At 46.2% G+C, this 14,001-nt stretch overlaps 1 protein-coding gene and 1 non-coding gene across 4 annotated transcripts in view; one reads left to right on the forward strand and one right to left on the reverse strand.

The window, feature by feature from the left end:
- SEMA4B (semaphorin 4B) overlaps nucleotides 1-14,001 on the reverse strand; it is a 92,253-nt gene that overhangs the window by 56,856 nt on the left and 21,396 nt on the right. For 2 of the 3 annotated variants that reach the window (XM_032622023.1, XM_032622025.1), the window contains exon 3: nucleotides 1,627-1,782. The gene's annotated coding sequence lies outside the window, so the exon portion shown is untranslated. Of the gene's footprint in view, nucleotides 1-1,626; nucleotides 1,783-12,399; nucleotides 12,531-14,001 lie in introns of those variants that run through there. The other variant, XM_032622026.1, reaches the window with a different exon arrangement.
- TRNAW-CCA lies at nucleotides 12,115-12,187 on the forward strand. The gene has a single exon. It is a non-coding gene; the product is annotated as a tRNA-Trp (tRNA).

Genomic DNA, 14,001 nt, shown 5'->3' on the forward strand with positions numbered 1-14,001 from the left:
TGGTCAAACATGAACCACTACCAGGGATACCTGGCCCACATGTACACCTCTTACTGCCTCTAGCCAACCCAAGGCTATTCCTGGGGGCATCAGAGTACCCCTTGCCAGTACAACCTCAGTGAGGTTCTACTGATTATGCCTTTGTCCTGCCTCCGTCTTAGAAGGGAGCCAACCAAGTTCTTTGGATCCCCAGAGTCATGAAGTCTCCCAATCCCAGAAGCCAGGTATTCTCAAGGCAGTGAATACTTGGGCAGGACTGATGCAGGCCTATACATGGATGGGGCTGTAGTACCCTACAGGTGGTAGCCATGCACTCTGACTGTGAATAGCCTGGAAGTTTGTTCCAGTCATTGGGTTCAGTATAGAGGTCAGGGGTTATGAAATGCAATACACGAAGTGGTGTAGCTTGAGGGCAGGAGTCAACTGTTTTAACCACATCTCAGACCAGGAAGGTCATTAGTGAGGAATATTGGGTGCGAGGATTGAGAGATTCCACTGGGTCTGTCCATTCTTCACTAGTAATTTTTCAAAAGACAAAGTGAATGCTAATTGATTCATTTTAGTCGCGTATAGAATTGCCACACAGTTTGGAAATCCTCAGGAACTAGAAAGTTGCTCAGTGAATAAGAAATTCAAATAAAGACAATCAGATGAACCAAACAGCTGAAGACATCAGATCAAGAAAGCCCAAGGCAGTCATCTTATCACCCCAAGTTCCAACTTCTTAGGATCATCTCTACATTGGATTCCACCAGGCCTTTTTTTTTTTTTTTTTTTTTGCGGTACGTGGGCCTCTCACTGTTGTGGCCTCTCCAGTTGCGGAGCACAGGCTCTGGACGCGCAGACTCAGCGGCCATGGCTCACCGGCCCAGCCGCTCCGCGGCATGTGGGATCCTCCCAGACCGGGGCACGCACCCGCGTCCCCCGCATCGGCAGGCGGACTCTCAACCACTGCGCCACCAGGGAAGCCCCTCCACCAGACCTTTTAACCACTCAGGCTGCAGCCCCCTCTCATGACCGTAAGGATTGTATATTACCCTAGGCAGTTGCCCACCCACCGCTTTTGGAACAGCTTGTGGCCCTTTCTCTGGGGGGGATTTTGCTGTCATTGATGACCTCAGCATTTGGACCTGTACCTGTTTGGATTTGGCTAGTCCCTGAATGACTCAATTAGACTCTGTGATCTGGCTTCTGGACAGAACAACTTTGCTCCTGGGCTCAGGGTGGGGGGCAGGGCATCATTTGGGATATTTTTGGCTCTAGGTAACAGAAACCGTACTCAAGCTGGTTTAATCAGTGAGGACATTTATTGTGTCATTTAATAGGAAGTCCCACGAGAGGGTGGTTTCCAGGTAAGCTGATACAGCATCTCAGTGAGGACATAAAGACCCCAGTTCATGTGTTCCTTTGTTCACTCCTTCCCTGACACAGGAGATTGTGCCATTTTGCCCTTCATGCATGAGAGTCCCTGCTTCCTCACAGCCCTACCAACAGAATGTATTGTCAAACATTTGGATTTTTGCCAATCTGATAGGTGAAAAGTGGTATAACAGTCTTATTTCAATTTTAATTGCTCTTACTATGAGTGAAGTTGAGCATTTTTTCCTATGCTTAAGGGCTACTTACTTGTTTTTCCTTTTCTGTGAACTTTGTCTTCACCTACTTTTCTCACTTTCCATTTGGGTTGTTGACCTTGGACGCAGGGTTTTTTCCATCTCTCTGCTCTGGCCTTTTTAGTGCTTGCTTCCTGCTCAGGCTGGAACCAGGATGGCAGCAGCAGTTCTAGACATTGAGATGTTCAGAAATTAGGTTTGTCACTTTCTGTTTGTAGCTAACCCAGTTCCACTTTCCAACCCCCTTCTCCCTTTCCTGCTTCTTCTTTATTTTTGTTTGTTTTTTTGGTCTCGCCGTGCAGCTTGTGGGATCTTATTTCCCTGACCAGGGATCGAACCCGGGCCCCCTGCAGTGGAAGCACCGAGTCCTAACCACTGCACCGCCAGGGAATTCCCATTCTGTTTCTTCTTTGGACAAGAAGGGCTAAAAACTGACTTTCCCAGTTTGCTTTGCAGTGAGGAGCAGCCATGGGACATAGTCCTGCCCAATGAGACGAAAGTGGGAGAGTACGAGGAAATTTCTGGGAAAGATTTGGTTAGAAAAAGCACAGGTGTCACTGGCATAGCCCCTTTCTTCCTGCCTTAACATGGACAGAATGGCTGGAGTGGCAGCCTTCTTGACACCATAAATGAAAGACAAAGACAGTCACAGAGATGTTGATCCTAATATTATTGGAGCCACTAAACCAACACCAGGAACCACCTACCTCCAGAGTTTGTACACAGCTCATTAAATATCTTCACTCTTAAATTATTATTTGTCAGGGTGTGGGCGGAGGGGGGTGTGTTCTCTTACTTGCTGATGAACACATTCCTAACTGGTACACTGTGGCTTTCTCTTAAGAGGAAGAAAACTTCCCAGAAGTCACCCTCCCCCTTTCCCTGGACTTCCCCTCAGGACATTGGTCAGATTGGGTCACATGTCCTTTCCTGAACCAATCACCTCAAGGGGCATAGGATTCCCCTTAGGCCAATGGGGTCATTCCTGGGGTGCGGGCAATGTTCACTGAGGCATATGGATACAGGGAAGAGAGGTGGAAACCAGAGGCAGGAGGATGGTGGCATTTTTAAAAAGGAAGGGGTGAGAAATGGCTGCTGAGTGGATAGGCAGTGGGGTCTCCTGCAGTGAGTGAAAGAGTAGCCTCAGCTCGGGGCTGCGCCTGGGGGAGTGACTTGTGTCTCACCTGCATGGACACGCTGCCCAGTCACACTGCTCTAGGGCATTGCAGGCTCTACCTGAGTGCAGAAATTTGTGACCTGTCTCACCTGTTGGGCAGCAAAGTCCTGTAAACTACGACTGCATAGCTACATGAGCTACATATACGTCTCTCAATGAGGTCAAAGAAGTGGTTGTATCTCCTTAAAACAAAAACAAATTTTCCTTAATAAACGAATAGATTATACCAGTTTATAAACTCCATGAGGGCAGGGGTGTGCCTTTTTTGGTTTCTGCTGTACCCCAATCCCTAGCAATTGATTAAAAATGTTGAACAGGACAGAGGCTTTTTTTTTGGCCGCACCTTGCAGCATGCACCCCCTGCAGTGGAAGCTCGGAGTCTTAACCACTGGACCCCCATGGAAGTCCCCAGAGCTTTTCAACATAGACCTTGACATCAATCAGTCCACTGATTTGGGGGCTCTGATAATTCAATCTGCTACCGTCCGACTGATTTATACTGGTATCTACCCTGTACTTCTCCCTCTCCACTACAAGACTACAACAAGAAGTCTATTTGGAGACCTGCTGAACCCAAGGATACGTGCATCTAGCATTTCAAGCCAAGGGTGCTGTGGAGCTGAGGCTGGTGAACCCATTCTGGCTCTCAGGAATCATTGCTTCCTTTTCTGGGGCTTGCCAAATCACCTCTTTATTCCTGCTCAGCCCTCTGACTCAATGTTTGAAGTCTCCACGTTCTTTCCTTTTAATATCGGGAATGGCCTTTTGACCCTCTCCAACCTTCCAGCTCATTTTCTGTTGTAATATCTCAAAAACCACAGGCAGTGACTCAGAGTCCCATTGCCCAGTGACGGGGATATAATGAGTCCAGGCCAAAGAACATTATTTCAAGGAGCCAGGAGCTCATTTACAAACTCTCTAATCCACCTGGGACTAGCTAAGAGCTAGTTCCTCCCCGACGGTACTCACTCATACACACACTTCTCCTCCAGGTCTGAAAGGCAAAGGCCCCATCGCCTGATGAGTTCCCACCTTCCAGCATTCTGCCCCCAGCATCTAGCAGCAGGCCTGCTCTTTCTTTCATCTCCTTGCTCTGAAGAGAACTAAAAGCTCCTTTTCATTGTTCTCCCTGGCAGTATTCTATTACAGTTGTTTATTTCCTCCATTATAAAAAGTAATATAAACTCATTTAAGAAAATGTAGAAAATCCAGCTAAGTAGGAAGAAGGAGTAAGGAAAAATAATATACTGCCCCCTATACCTAAGGTCAAGCACAGTCAACATTTCAGTGCCAGAAACTAACACAACATTGTAAATCAACTATACTCCAATAAAAATTAAAAAAAAAAAAATCCCAGTCACACCCTTAAAAACAAAACATTTCAGTGCCTTACGGAAGCTATTCCGACAGGTCTCCCTTATCCTCATATGCCTTCTTTATACAATTTCCTTTTAAATCTAAGCTCTAATGATGAACAGTTTGTATACCCTCCTACAATACAATTATAGAATCATTGTGAATGTGAAGAAAGATTTAACCCACAGCACCCTCCAGCACAAGGGATGTTTTCTCCAGGAACAGGTGACCATGTAGAACATGGCATGACCAGGTAGGGATGCTCGGATAAGGCCATTCCTGGCAGCAGCTTGTACAAGCCCAGAAAAGGTGTGAGATGTGCCCCTCATTATTACAGTCGTGTTCTTTGGGGAGGAGGGGGTAGAAGTGGAGACAAAGGGGTAGGCTTTCACTTTCACTTTATATACTTTACAAAAAACTACGAAAAAGAATGATCTTTGCAGAGATTATTACCTTAGTGTCTTAATCTCTGGAAATGTTCTATGGTGAACATATGTTGCTTTGGTAATCACAGAAATATAACACATGTGTTATGGGCTGAATAGTGTCCCTCAAATCTGTATGTTGAAGTCCTAACCTCCCGTACCTCAGAATGTGTCTGTATTTGGAGACAGGGCTTTTAAAGAGGTAATTAAGTGAAAATGAGGTCATTAGGGTGAGCCCTAATCCAATATGACTGGTGTCCTTATAAGAAGAGATTAGGACACAGATGCTCATAGAGGGAAGCCCAGGGAGAAAATGGCCATCTGCAAACCCAGAAGCCTCAGGAGGAGCCAACCCTGCCAACACCTTGATCTTGGACTTCTAGCCTCCAGAACAGTAAGAAAATAAATTTCTGTTGTTTAAGCCACCCAGTGTCTGGCACTTTGATATGGCAATGATACAAGCTCTTGGCTTTTCAAATTTTCACACTGAAGGTTATCGCTGGTCATGAGAAACGCACAGGTTCAGGAATTACTTTTTTTTTTTTTTTTTGGCTGTGCTGCACAGCATGTGGTATCGTATTTCCTCGACTAGGGATCAAACCTATGACCCCTGCAGTAGAAGCGCAGAGTCTTAACCACTGGACTTCCAGGAAAGTCCCTCCTTTGAACTTTTCAAAGCGGATTTAACCTTCAGTGTGGAATGCAGGTAGTCACACCCTTTCCTTCCCTGGAATGCACTGCAGTGTGAGGTGATGTCTCCCAAGTTTTCGCTCCAGGTAGGTTCAGATCCCACTGGGACCACCTACAGGGCAAGACCATTTAGGCTCTCTTATCCTCAGTTCCCACTCTGTAAAGCAGAGAGAATAAGAGCAGGCAGCTTTTTTCTTTAAGTCCTAAGGGAGATGAGACACGTAATGGTGACAGCACAGCACAGCGGTTAGGAGACCAGATCCCCAGCCCACACTTGCTGAGCTTGGTGGTTCAGGTCGTGGCTCAGCCACCTTCCTCCTGGGTGGCCTTGGGCAAAGTGCTTCTGCCCTCTGTAAAATGAGGATTACAAAAGCATGATGATGGGAACTCAGTGCATTAATGTATCTAAAGTACATATATTGAGAATTAATATATCTAAACTACTCTGTCTAGTAGAGTAGCCATCAGCCAGCTGCACCCGTTGAGCACTTGAAATGTGGCTCCTTCAAACTGCGATGTGCCGTTAAGCGTAAATTCACGTCGGATTTTGAAGACTTAATAAGAAAAGAGAGTGTGAAACATCTCACTGATAATTAATATTTTGCATCTTTTAGATTAAATAGAATATATTTTACAGTTAATTTCACTTTAAAAAAACTTTTAAAAATACAGAGCAGTTACTAATTTTCCCCTTAGGTATCACCCATGTGTACATTAGGTATACATATTACTAATTTCTGTTTGTATTTCTTATTTATTTATTTATTTATTTTTGGTTGCATCAGGTCTTAGTTGCGGCAGGCAGGCTCCTTAGTTGTGGCTCGCTGGCTCCTTAGTTGCGGCATGTGAGCTCTTAGTTGCAGCATGCATGTGGGATCTAGTTCCCTGACCAGGGATCGAACCCAGGCCCCCTTGCATTGAGAGTGTGCAGTCTTATCCAGCACCACCAGGGAAGTCCCCTGTTCGTACTTCTTAAACAGTAAATAAAATAAAATGCAGCTACTAGAATATTTTAAATTATATATGTGCTGGCACTGTATGCTTATCAGACAGCTGGCTTAGAACAGGGCCTGCCTGGCATGTAGCAGGAGTAACTGAAGCTACCATCAGTGTTTAGCGCCTGGCACTTGGTAAGCACTTATCAAGTGGCGGTTTTTGTTCTGAAGACTTCTCAGTCGCCCTCTCCTGCTTCTGCTTTGGAGATCTATGCCTGGAAATGCATTGTCTGTTTCCCTGCAGGATTTTGTCATATTCACCCATTGGGAGAGCTCCCGGCCTTTCCTTTAATCTTCACCACCCCCAAGACCTCTCCAGGGATGTCTACACACATGGGCGCACACACACACACAGACACAGACACACACACACACGCAGGCGTAGACTTTCTCGAGGTCCAGTCTTCCATCACCTCCTGTCACCCCTGCAACTGTGGTCCCCAAGCACCTCTGCATCCTGCACTGAGTTCACCTGGCCTGGGTTTGGGGATCCCTCTTTGCCATCATCATTCTCTGCTTTCTCCTCAGGCCCTGCACTTCTGAGGCTTGATCTGTGATGCTCAGACAGATGGAACGTTGTCAGCAGGGGCTGTTAGCAGGCTGCCAAGAGGTTGCCCAGAGCAGCTTTTACTCTGACAAATTCACTCCTGGGGCCCCCAGGTCTACCCACGTCCTGGCAGCTGGTGGAGAGAAGATGGAGTCTCAGCTGTGGACTTGGACGACTCAGTTTCTCAGGAGGCCACGTTTTCAATGCATTTAGCAGGGTGAGAACAGTTTTTGTTTTGGAAAATATCTGGATCAGCCACTTTGGTTGAGGAAGGGGAGGTGCCAGGGCATGGTTAAACACATGAGGAACTAAACAGCTTTACAGGGGTTGTTAACAAGAACTTGGGGAAAGGGACCCCCCAAAAGAGAGAAGACAGGGGAGAAGGTCAGAAAAATGAAAAGGGGCCAGAAAAAAATAGCAGGAGCCTCAGCCTGGGAGTTTTGTGTCTAGTGAGAAATTCCCAGTGGCAGGGACGGAGTAGCAGTGGGAAGGGACTTTTTTAAAAAATTGTGGTAAAATACACATAACATAAAATTTACCATCTTAACCATTTCTAGGTGTACATCCTCCTTGTTTTGTAACCATCACCACCATCCATCTCCAGAATTCTTTTCATCTTCCCAAACCGAAACTCTGTACCCATTAAACAATAACTTTCCATTCCCCCAGCCCCCGCAACTACAATTCTATTTCCTGTCTATGAATTTGACTACTCTGGGTACCCCATGTAAGTGGAAACATACTGTATTACGTTTGGCTTATTTCACTTAGCATAATGTCCTCAAGGTTAATCCATGTTGTAGCATGTGTCAGAATTTTCTTTCTTTTTAAGGCTGAATAGGGCTTCCCTGGTGGTGCAGTGGTTGAGAGTCCACCTGCCGATGCAGGGGACACGGGTTCTTGCCCCAGTCTGGGAAGATCCCACATGCCGCAGAGCGGCTGGGCCCGTGAGCCATGGCTGCTGAGCCTGTGCGTCCGGAGCCTGTGCTCCGCAACGGGAGAGGCCACAACACTGAGAGGCCCTCATACCAAAAAAAAAAAAAAAAAAGGGCTGAATAACATTCCATTGTATGTATAATCACATTTTGTTTATCCATTCACCCATTAGTAGACACTTGGGTTTCTTCCACCTTTTGGCTGTTGTGATTAATGCTGCCATGAACATGGGTATATAAATATCTCTTTCAAACACTGCTTTCAGTTCTTTTAGGTGTCCATCTAGAAGCAGAATTTCTGGGTCATATGGTAATTCTATTTTTAGTTTTTGAGGAACTGCCATGCTATTTTCTACAGTGCCTGTACCATTTTACATTCTCACCAACAGTGCATAAAAGTTCCAATTTCTGAAAAGACAACCTATAGAATGGGAGAAAATATTTGCAAATGATATGACTGATAAGGGTTAATATCAAAAATATATAAACAACTCATACAACTCAACATAAAAAAAAAACAACCTGATTGAAAAACGGGTGGAAGACCTGAATAGACATTTTTCCAAAGAAGACATACAGATGACCAACACGCACATAAAAAGATGTTCAGCATCGTTAATCATTAGAGAAATACAAATTAAAACCACAATGAGATATCACCTCACACCTGTTAGAATGGCTATCTCCATATCAGGATGTGGAGAAAAGAGAATCCTCATATGCTGTTGGTGGGAATGTAAATTGGTATAGTCACTGTGGAAAAGAGTATGAAGGTTTCTCAACAAACTAAAAACAGAACTACCATATGACCCAGCAATTCCGTTCCTAGGTATATATCCTAAAAAACGAAAACACTAATTTGAAAAAGTACATGCACCCCAATGTTCATGGCAGCACTATTTACAATTGCCAAGATATGGAAGCAACCCAGGGGTCCATCAACAGATGAATGGATAAAGAAGATGTAGTATATATATACGATGGAATATTACTCAGCCATAAAGAATGAGAATTTGCCATTTGCAACAACATGGGTGGACCTATAGGATATTACGCTAAGTGAAATAAGTCAGAGAAAGACAAATACTATATGATATCATTTATATGTGTAATCTAAAAAATAAAACAAACTAGTGAATATAACAAAAAGAAACAGACTCACAGATATAGAGAATAATCTAGTGCTTACCAATGGGAAGTGGGGGGCAAGATAGGAGTAGAGAATTAAGAGGCACAAACTACTATGTATAAAATAAATAAGCTATAAGACTATGGCCAATATTTTGAAATAACTATAAATGGAATATAACCTTTAAAAATTGTGAATCACTGTTGTACACCTGAAACTTATACAATACTGTACATCAACTAATACCTCAATAAACAAAAAAAGAGTTCTGGGAATTCCCTGGCAGTCCAGTGGTTAGGGCTTGGCGCTTTCACTGCTGTGGCCCAGGTTCATCCCTGGTCAGGAGCTAAGATCCTGCAAGCCATGCGGTGCACCCAAAAGAAGAAAAAAAAGAGTTCCAATTTCTCTACATCCACACCCACATTTTTTTTTCTTCTTTTTTTAATAGTAGCCATCCTAATGTGTGTTAAATGGTATTAATTTGTATTTTCCGAGTGATTAGAGATGTTGATCAACTTTTTAATGTGCTTACTGGCCTTTTACATACTATCTTTGGAGAAATGTCTATTCAAGTCGTTTGCGCCCCCACGCCTTTCTTTTGTGGTTGAAACCTTTTTTAAAAAAAATAATTAATTTATTTATTTTTGGCTACGTTGGGTCTTTGTTGCTGCTCGTGGGCTTTCTTTAGTTGTGGTGAGCACGGGGATACTCTTCGTTGCGGTGCTTGGGCTTCTCATTGTGGTGGCTTCTCTTGTTGTGGAGCACGGGCTCTAGGTGCGAGGGCTTCAGTAGCTGTGGTGCGTAGGCTTCAGTAGTTTTGGCATGTGGGTTCAGTAGTTGTGGCTTGCGGGCTCTAGAGCACAGGCACAGTAGTTGTGGCATATGGGCTTAGCTGCTCCACGGCACGTGGGATCTTCCCGGACCAGGGATCAAACCCATGTCCCCTACATTGGGAGGTGGATTCTTAACCACTGTGCCACCAGGGAAGTCCTACCTTTGCCCATTTTTTAATCAGATGTTTGTTTTTCTGTTGTTGAGTTGTAGGGTTTTTTTTTTTGTTTTTTTTTTTTTGCGGTACGCGGGCCTCTCACTGTTGTGCCTCTCCCATTGCGGAGCACAGGCTCCGGACGCACAGGCTCAGCAGCCATGGCTCACAGGCCTAGCCACTCCGCAGCATGTGGGATCTTCCCAGACCGGGGCATGAACCCGTGTCCCCTGCATTGGCAGGTGGACTCTCAACCACTGCGCCACCAGGGAAGCCCTTAACATCTTTATTGGAGTATAACTGCTTTACCATGGTGTGTTAGTTTCTGCTGTATAACAAAGTGAATCAGCTATACGTATATATATATCCCCATATCTCCTCCCTCTTGCCTCTCCCTCCCACCCTCCCTACCCCACCCCTCTAGATGGTCACCAAGCACCGTTCTGATCTCCCTGTGCTATGCGGCTGCTTCCCACTAGCTATCTATTTTACATTTGGTAGTGTATATAAGTCCATGCCACTCTCTCATTTCGTCCCAACTTACCTACCCTTCCCCCGCCCCATGTCCTCAAGTCCATTCTTCACATCTGCATCTTTATTTCCATTGTTTCTTTGTTTGATGGTTGGTTGGTTGTTTTTTTTCTGGGAATCCCCAGCAACACCCGAACTATTGTTCCATTTTAGAGAGGTCTGCTGGGATCCCATGACCAATTAACCATTTTCGCAAGTTTATCAAGGTGTTTTTCTACCTCCTCTTTTACAGTTTAACTCCCTCTCTGCCTCTCTCTGTCTCTGTATCTCCTCTCATTACTTGAACTGTGGGCAAACACTTTCCTCTTGGTCCCCTAAGAATCACTCTGACCTGGCCCCAAGCCCTTTGTTTGGATATCTCAAACTCCGTGCTTAAACCCAAATCCACTCCAGCAGCAGACTCCACCGGGAGACCAGCTCTTCACCTCCTGGGTCTTCCCATTCCCAAGTCCCAAACAGTTAGGCTACCGTATTGATTGTCTTCTTGTCTTTTTTTTTTAAGATAACATTAAAAAAAAATATTTTATTTATTTATTTTTGGCTGTGCCGCTGGGCATCCGTGATCCTAGTTCCCTCACCAGGGATCGAACCCATGCCCCCCTGCAGTGGAAGTGCGGAGTCTTAACCACTGGACCACCAGGGAAGTCACCGGTTTCTTGTCTTAGATTCCAGGGCATGCAAAGATGTTGTCCTGGCCTTGTCCAGGGAGGCCCTTAGTCCCTGCAGATTCAGTGGGGGAGGGGAGGAACCTGCGAGAGGCCAAGGCTTCCCAAGCACACGCCATATTCACTGATGCTCAGCTCCGCAGGCCCCCATGGCCCCCCTCCTTCCCTGGCTTGAAGATGCTCTTCCCACTCCACATTTCCTTCCCTGCTGGCCCCAGGGCAGACCTATTCATTAGCCACCTGCAGCAATACAATTCCTTCTTCCTCTTCCCCTGTGTGGCATGTTTCTATGGTTGGAGCACCTCAGAGATTCCCACGGAGATCAGCCTTCTGGAGGCGGAGGAGAGGGCGTATGGCCACCGCTGTCCCAGCCAGACCGCAGCGGGGTGCTCAGGGGGCGTCCTTCCCTTCCACCCCAAACGTGGCTATCAGATGTTCTGGAAACAAGGGTGCTCACTCCTGAGGTCCCTGGAGGTTGCTAAGGGTACCTTGAGGTTGTCTCTAACCCATGGGTTTGACCCAGGACTTCAGAAGCTGTCCAGACCATGAAGTCCAGCAGTGCAGATACAGAGCAGCCCTTTTGTTCCCAAACTGCTCTGTGGGGTCAATGTGAGTGACAGTAATTGGGAGAGGCTCATCAGAGGGAGCCTCAGAGGAAACCGGAGGAACCACCCCTCTGTCCCAGTGGCTGTCCCCCTGACTGTCAGACCTGGAAGGACCAGGTCCTGCTGACACACCTCCACCTTCCACTGGCTACCCTCTTTAGAATTTTCTGCAAGCCATTATCCACACACCACCATAATGCTTTTTTTTTTTTTTTTTTTGCGTTACACAGGCCTCTCACTGTTGTGGCCTCTCCCATTGCGGAGCACAGGCTCCGGACGCACAGGCTCAGCGGCCATGGCTCATGGGCCCAGCCGCTCCGCGGCATGTGGGATCTTCCCGGACCGGGGCACGAACCCGTGTCCCCTGCATCGGCAGGTGGACTCTCAACCACTGCACCACCAGGGAAGCCCATAATGCTCTTTTTATATTTAGCCTCACTTAAAAGCTTTCAATAGGGACTTCCCTGGTGGTCCAGTGGTTAAGACTCCATGCTCCCAATGCAGGGGGCCCAGGTTCAATCCCTGGCCAGGGAACTAGATTCCGCATGCTGCGATGAAGATCCTGCATGCCACAACTAAGACCCGGCACAGCCAAATAAATAAATATTGAAGAAAAAAAAAAAGCTTTCAATAGCCTCCCACCAATCCTGGAATAATGGTGTCCTTACCAGGCCTTCAAGGCCCAATGTGAACCAGTCCCTGCCTGTTCTTCTTAACTCACCACCCATCCCTCTCCCCTAGCTCACCATACGCCAGACACACTGATCTTCTCCTGGTCCCAGCATTCCAAGACCGTTTCAGCCTCAGGGCCTTTGCACTTGCTGTTCCTTCTGATCAGAGTGCTCTTCGCACAGATCCTTGTCATTTGGTTTGCGGCTCAGAAGTCAACCTCTCCTGACTACTTCAGTCCAGAGTAGCCTCCCCTTCCTTATGCTTTATCTCCTCATACTATTTTATTTTCTTCTCCACACATACCCCTTTCTGAAGCTTAAGCTTCAGGATCCCTCACTCACATAGGCCCCTTCCAAGGGGTCTACCTAATTTTGTATTATTTTCTTAAAAAGAATTCCCTGCCCAGCCAACCCAACTGTGTAAGCTTCAGGCCCCACAAAATCTAGATTCATTTGTATCTAGAGCAAAGGACCAGGCTGTATTTGGTGCATCCTGTGCCTGCTGCTGCCAGGAAGACAAACTCAGCATTCATCCTGTCAGGCTATTTCAACACACCCTTGGCCTCTCTGATCTCTTCAGGTCTGCGTGCCAAGAGGAAACTTTGCCCAGGAATCTTGGTAACTGCCCTGCTCACTGTACCCTGAATTCAAGGTTGGGGTGGGGGGCAGAGTGGGAGTGGTACGGGGGAGGGGATAGGGGTGTCCAAACTCCAAGAGCTGCTGTTTGTGCTTCTCCCTTCTGGACACCCCTGCCTTGACTCCCCCAAATAGACATAAACTTTCTCAATCGGCAAGCATACCACCCTCAACTATTCACCCAGGAGACTGAAAAACCTAGACTTCCGTAGAATCTTTCATCTCTTTCCTTTCTGAGCTTTTTTGCAAAGGTAATCCTAATGTCTATCACTGATTCCACTTCTTACCATCTTGGGCATATATTTAGTGCACAGGTCTTAACTCTCCCTCTGCCTTGCCCCCGGCAGACCTGGCTAATTGATCACAGGACTTTTCCAGGTGGGCCTTCTGTGTAACCACCACCAATTGATCAGAGAGGAAACCTAATTACCTCCTAATGAAACTCAGGTTTAAGTGACTGAAGAGGTAAATCTGGTTCAAAGGAAAAGGGCTAATGCTTCTGATGAATTCCTATATCTAGCTGAGTCCAGGGAGGCCAGTTCCAAGGACATGTTTTCTATTTAATTAAGTGAGGGGAGACTTTGGGAGAACACGGCACCTTGCAGTACCTCCCGTGACACAGTGGAAAATTCACTGATCTGGAGCTGGAAGTCCTGCTCTGTTCTGGGCAAAACGACTCACTTCTTCATTCTGCGCATAGGGTTACTATGCATGTTGTCCCAGTCAGCTCAGGCTGCTGTAACAAATTACCCCAGACTGGCGGCTGAAACAGATAACGTTTACTTCTTACAGTTCTGGAGGCTGGGAGTCCAAGAACAAGGCGCTGGCTGATTCCATGTCTGGTGAGAGCCCTTTTCCAGGTTACAGACAACTGGCTTCTCCCTGTAAACTTTCTGGAAAGAAATCCTGAAACACCCTCATGACGTTCTTACTGGGAGTCACAGTGAGCTGTCCTTAGTATCGGGAGAGACTGTCCCCTCCTGGTGGCAAAAGCAGTAAGAAAGTTGATGGGGAATGAACTTAATGAGCTTAAGGGCTAGA

Source organism: Phocoena sinus, chromosome 2 (assembly GCF_008692025.1).
Source record: "Phocoena sinus isolate mPhoSin1 chromosome 2, mPhoSin1.pri, whole genome shotgun sequence".
NCBI classification, from domain to species: Eukaryota; Metazoa; Chordata; class Mammalia; order Artiodactyla; family Phocoenidae; genus Phocoena; species Phocoena sinus.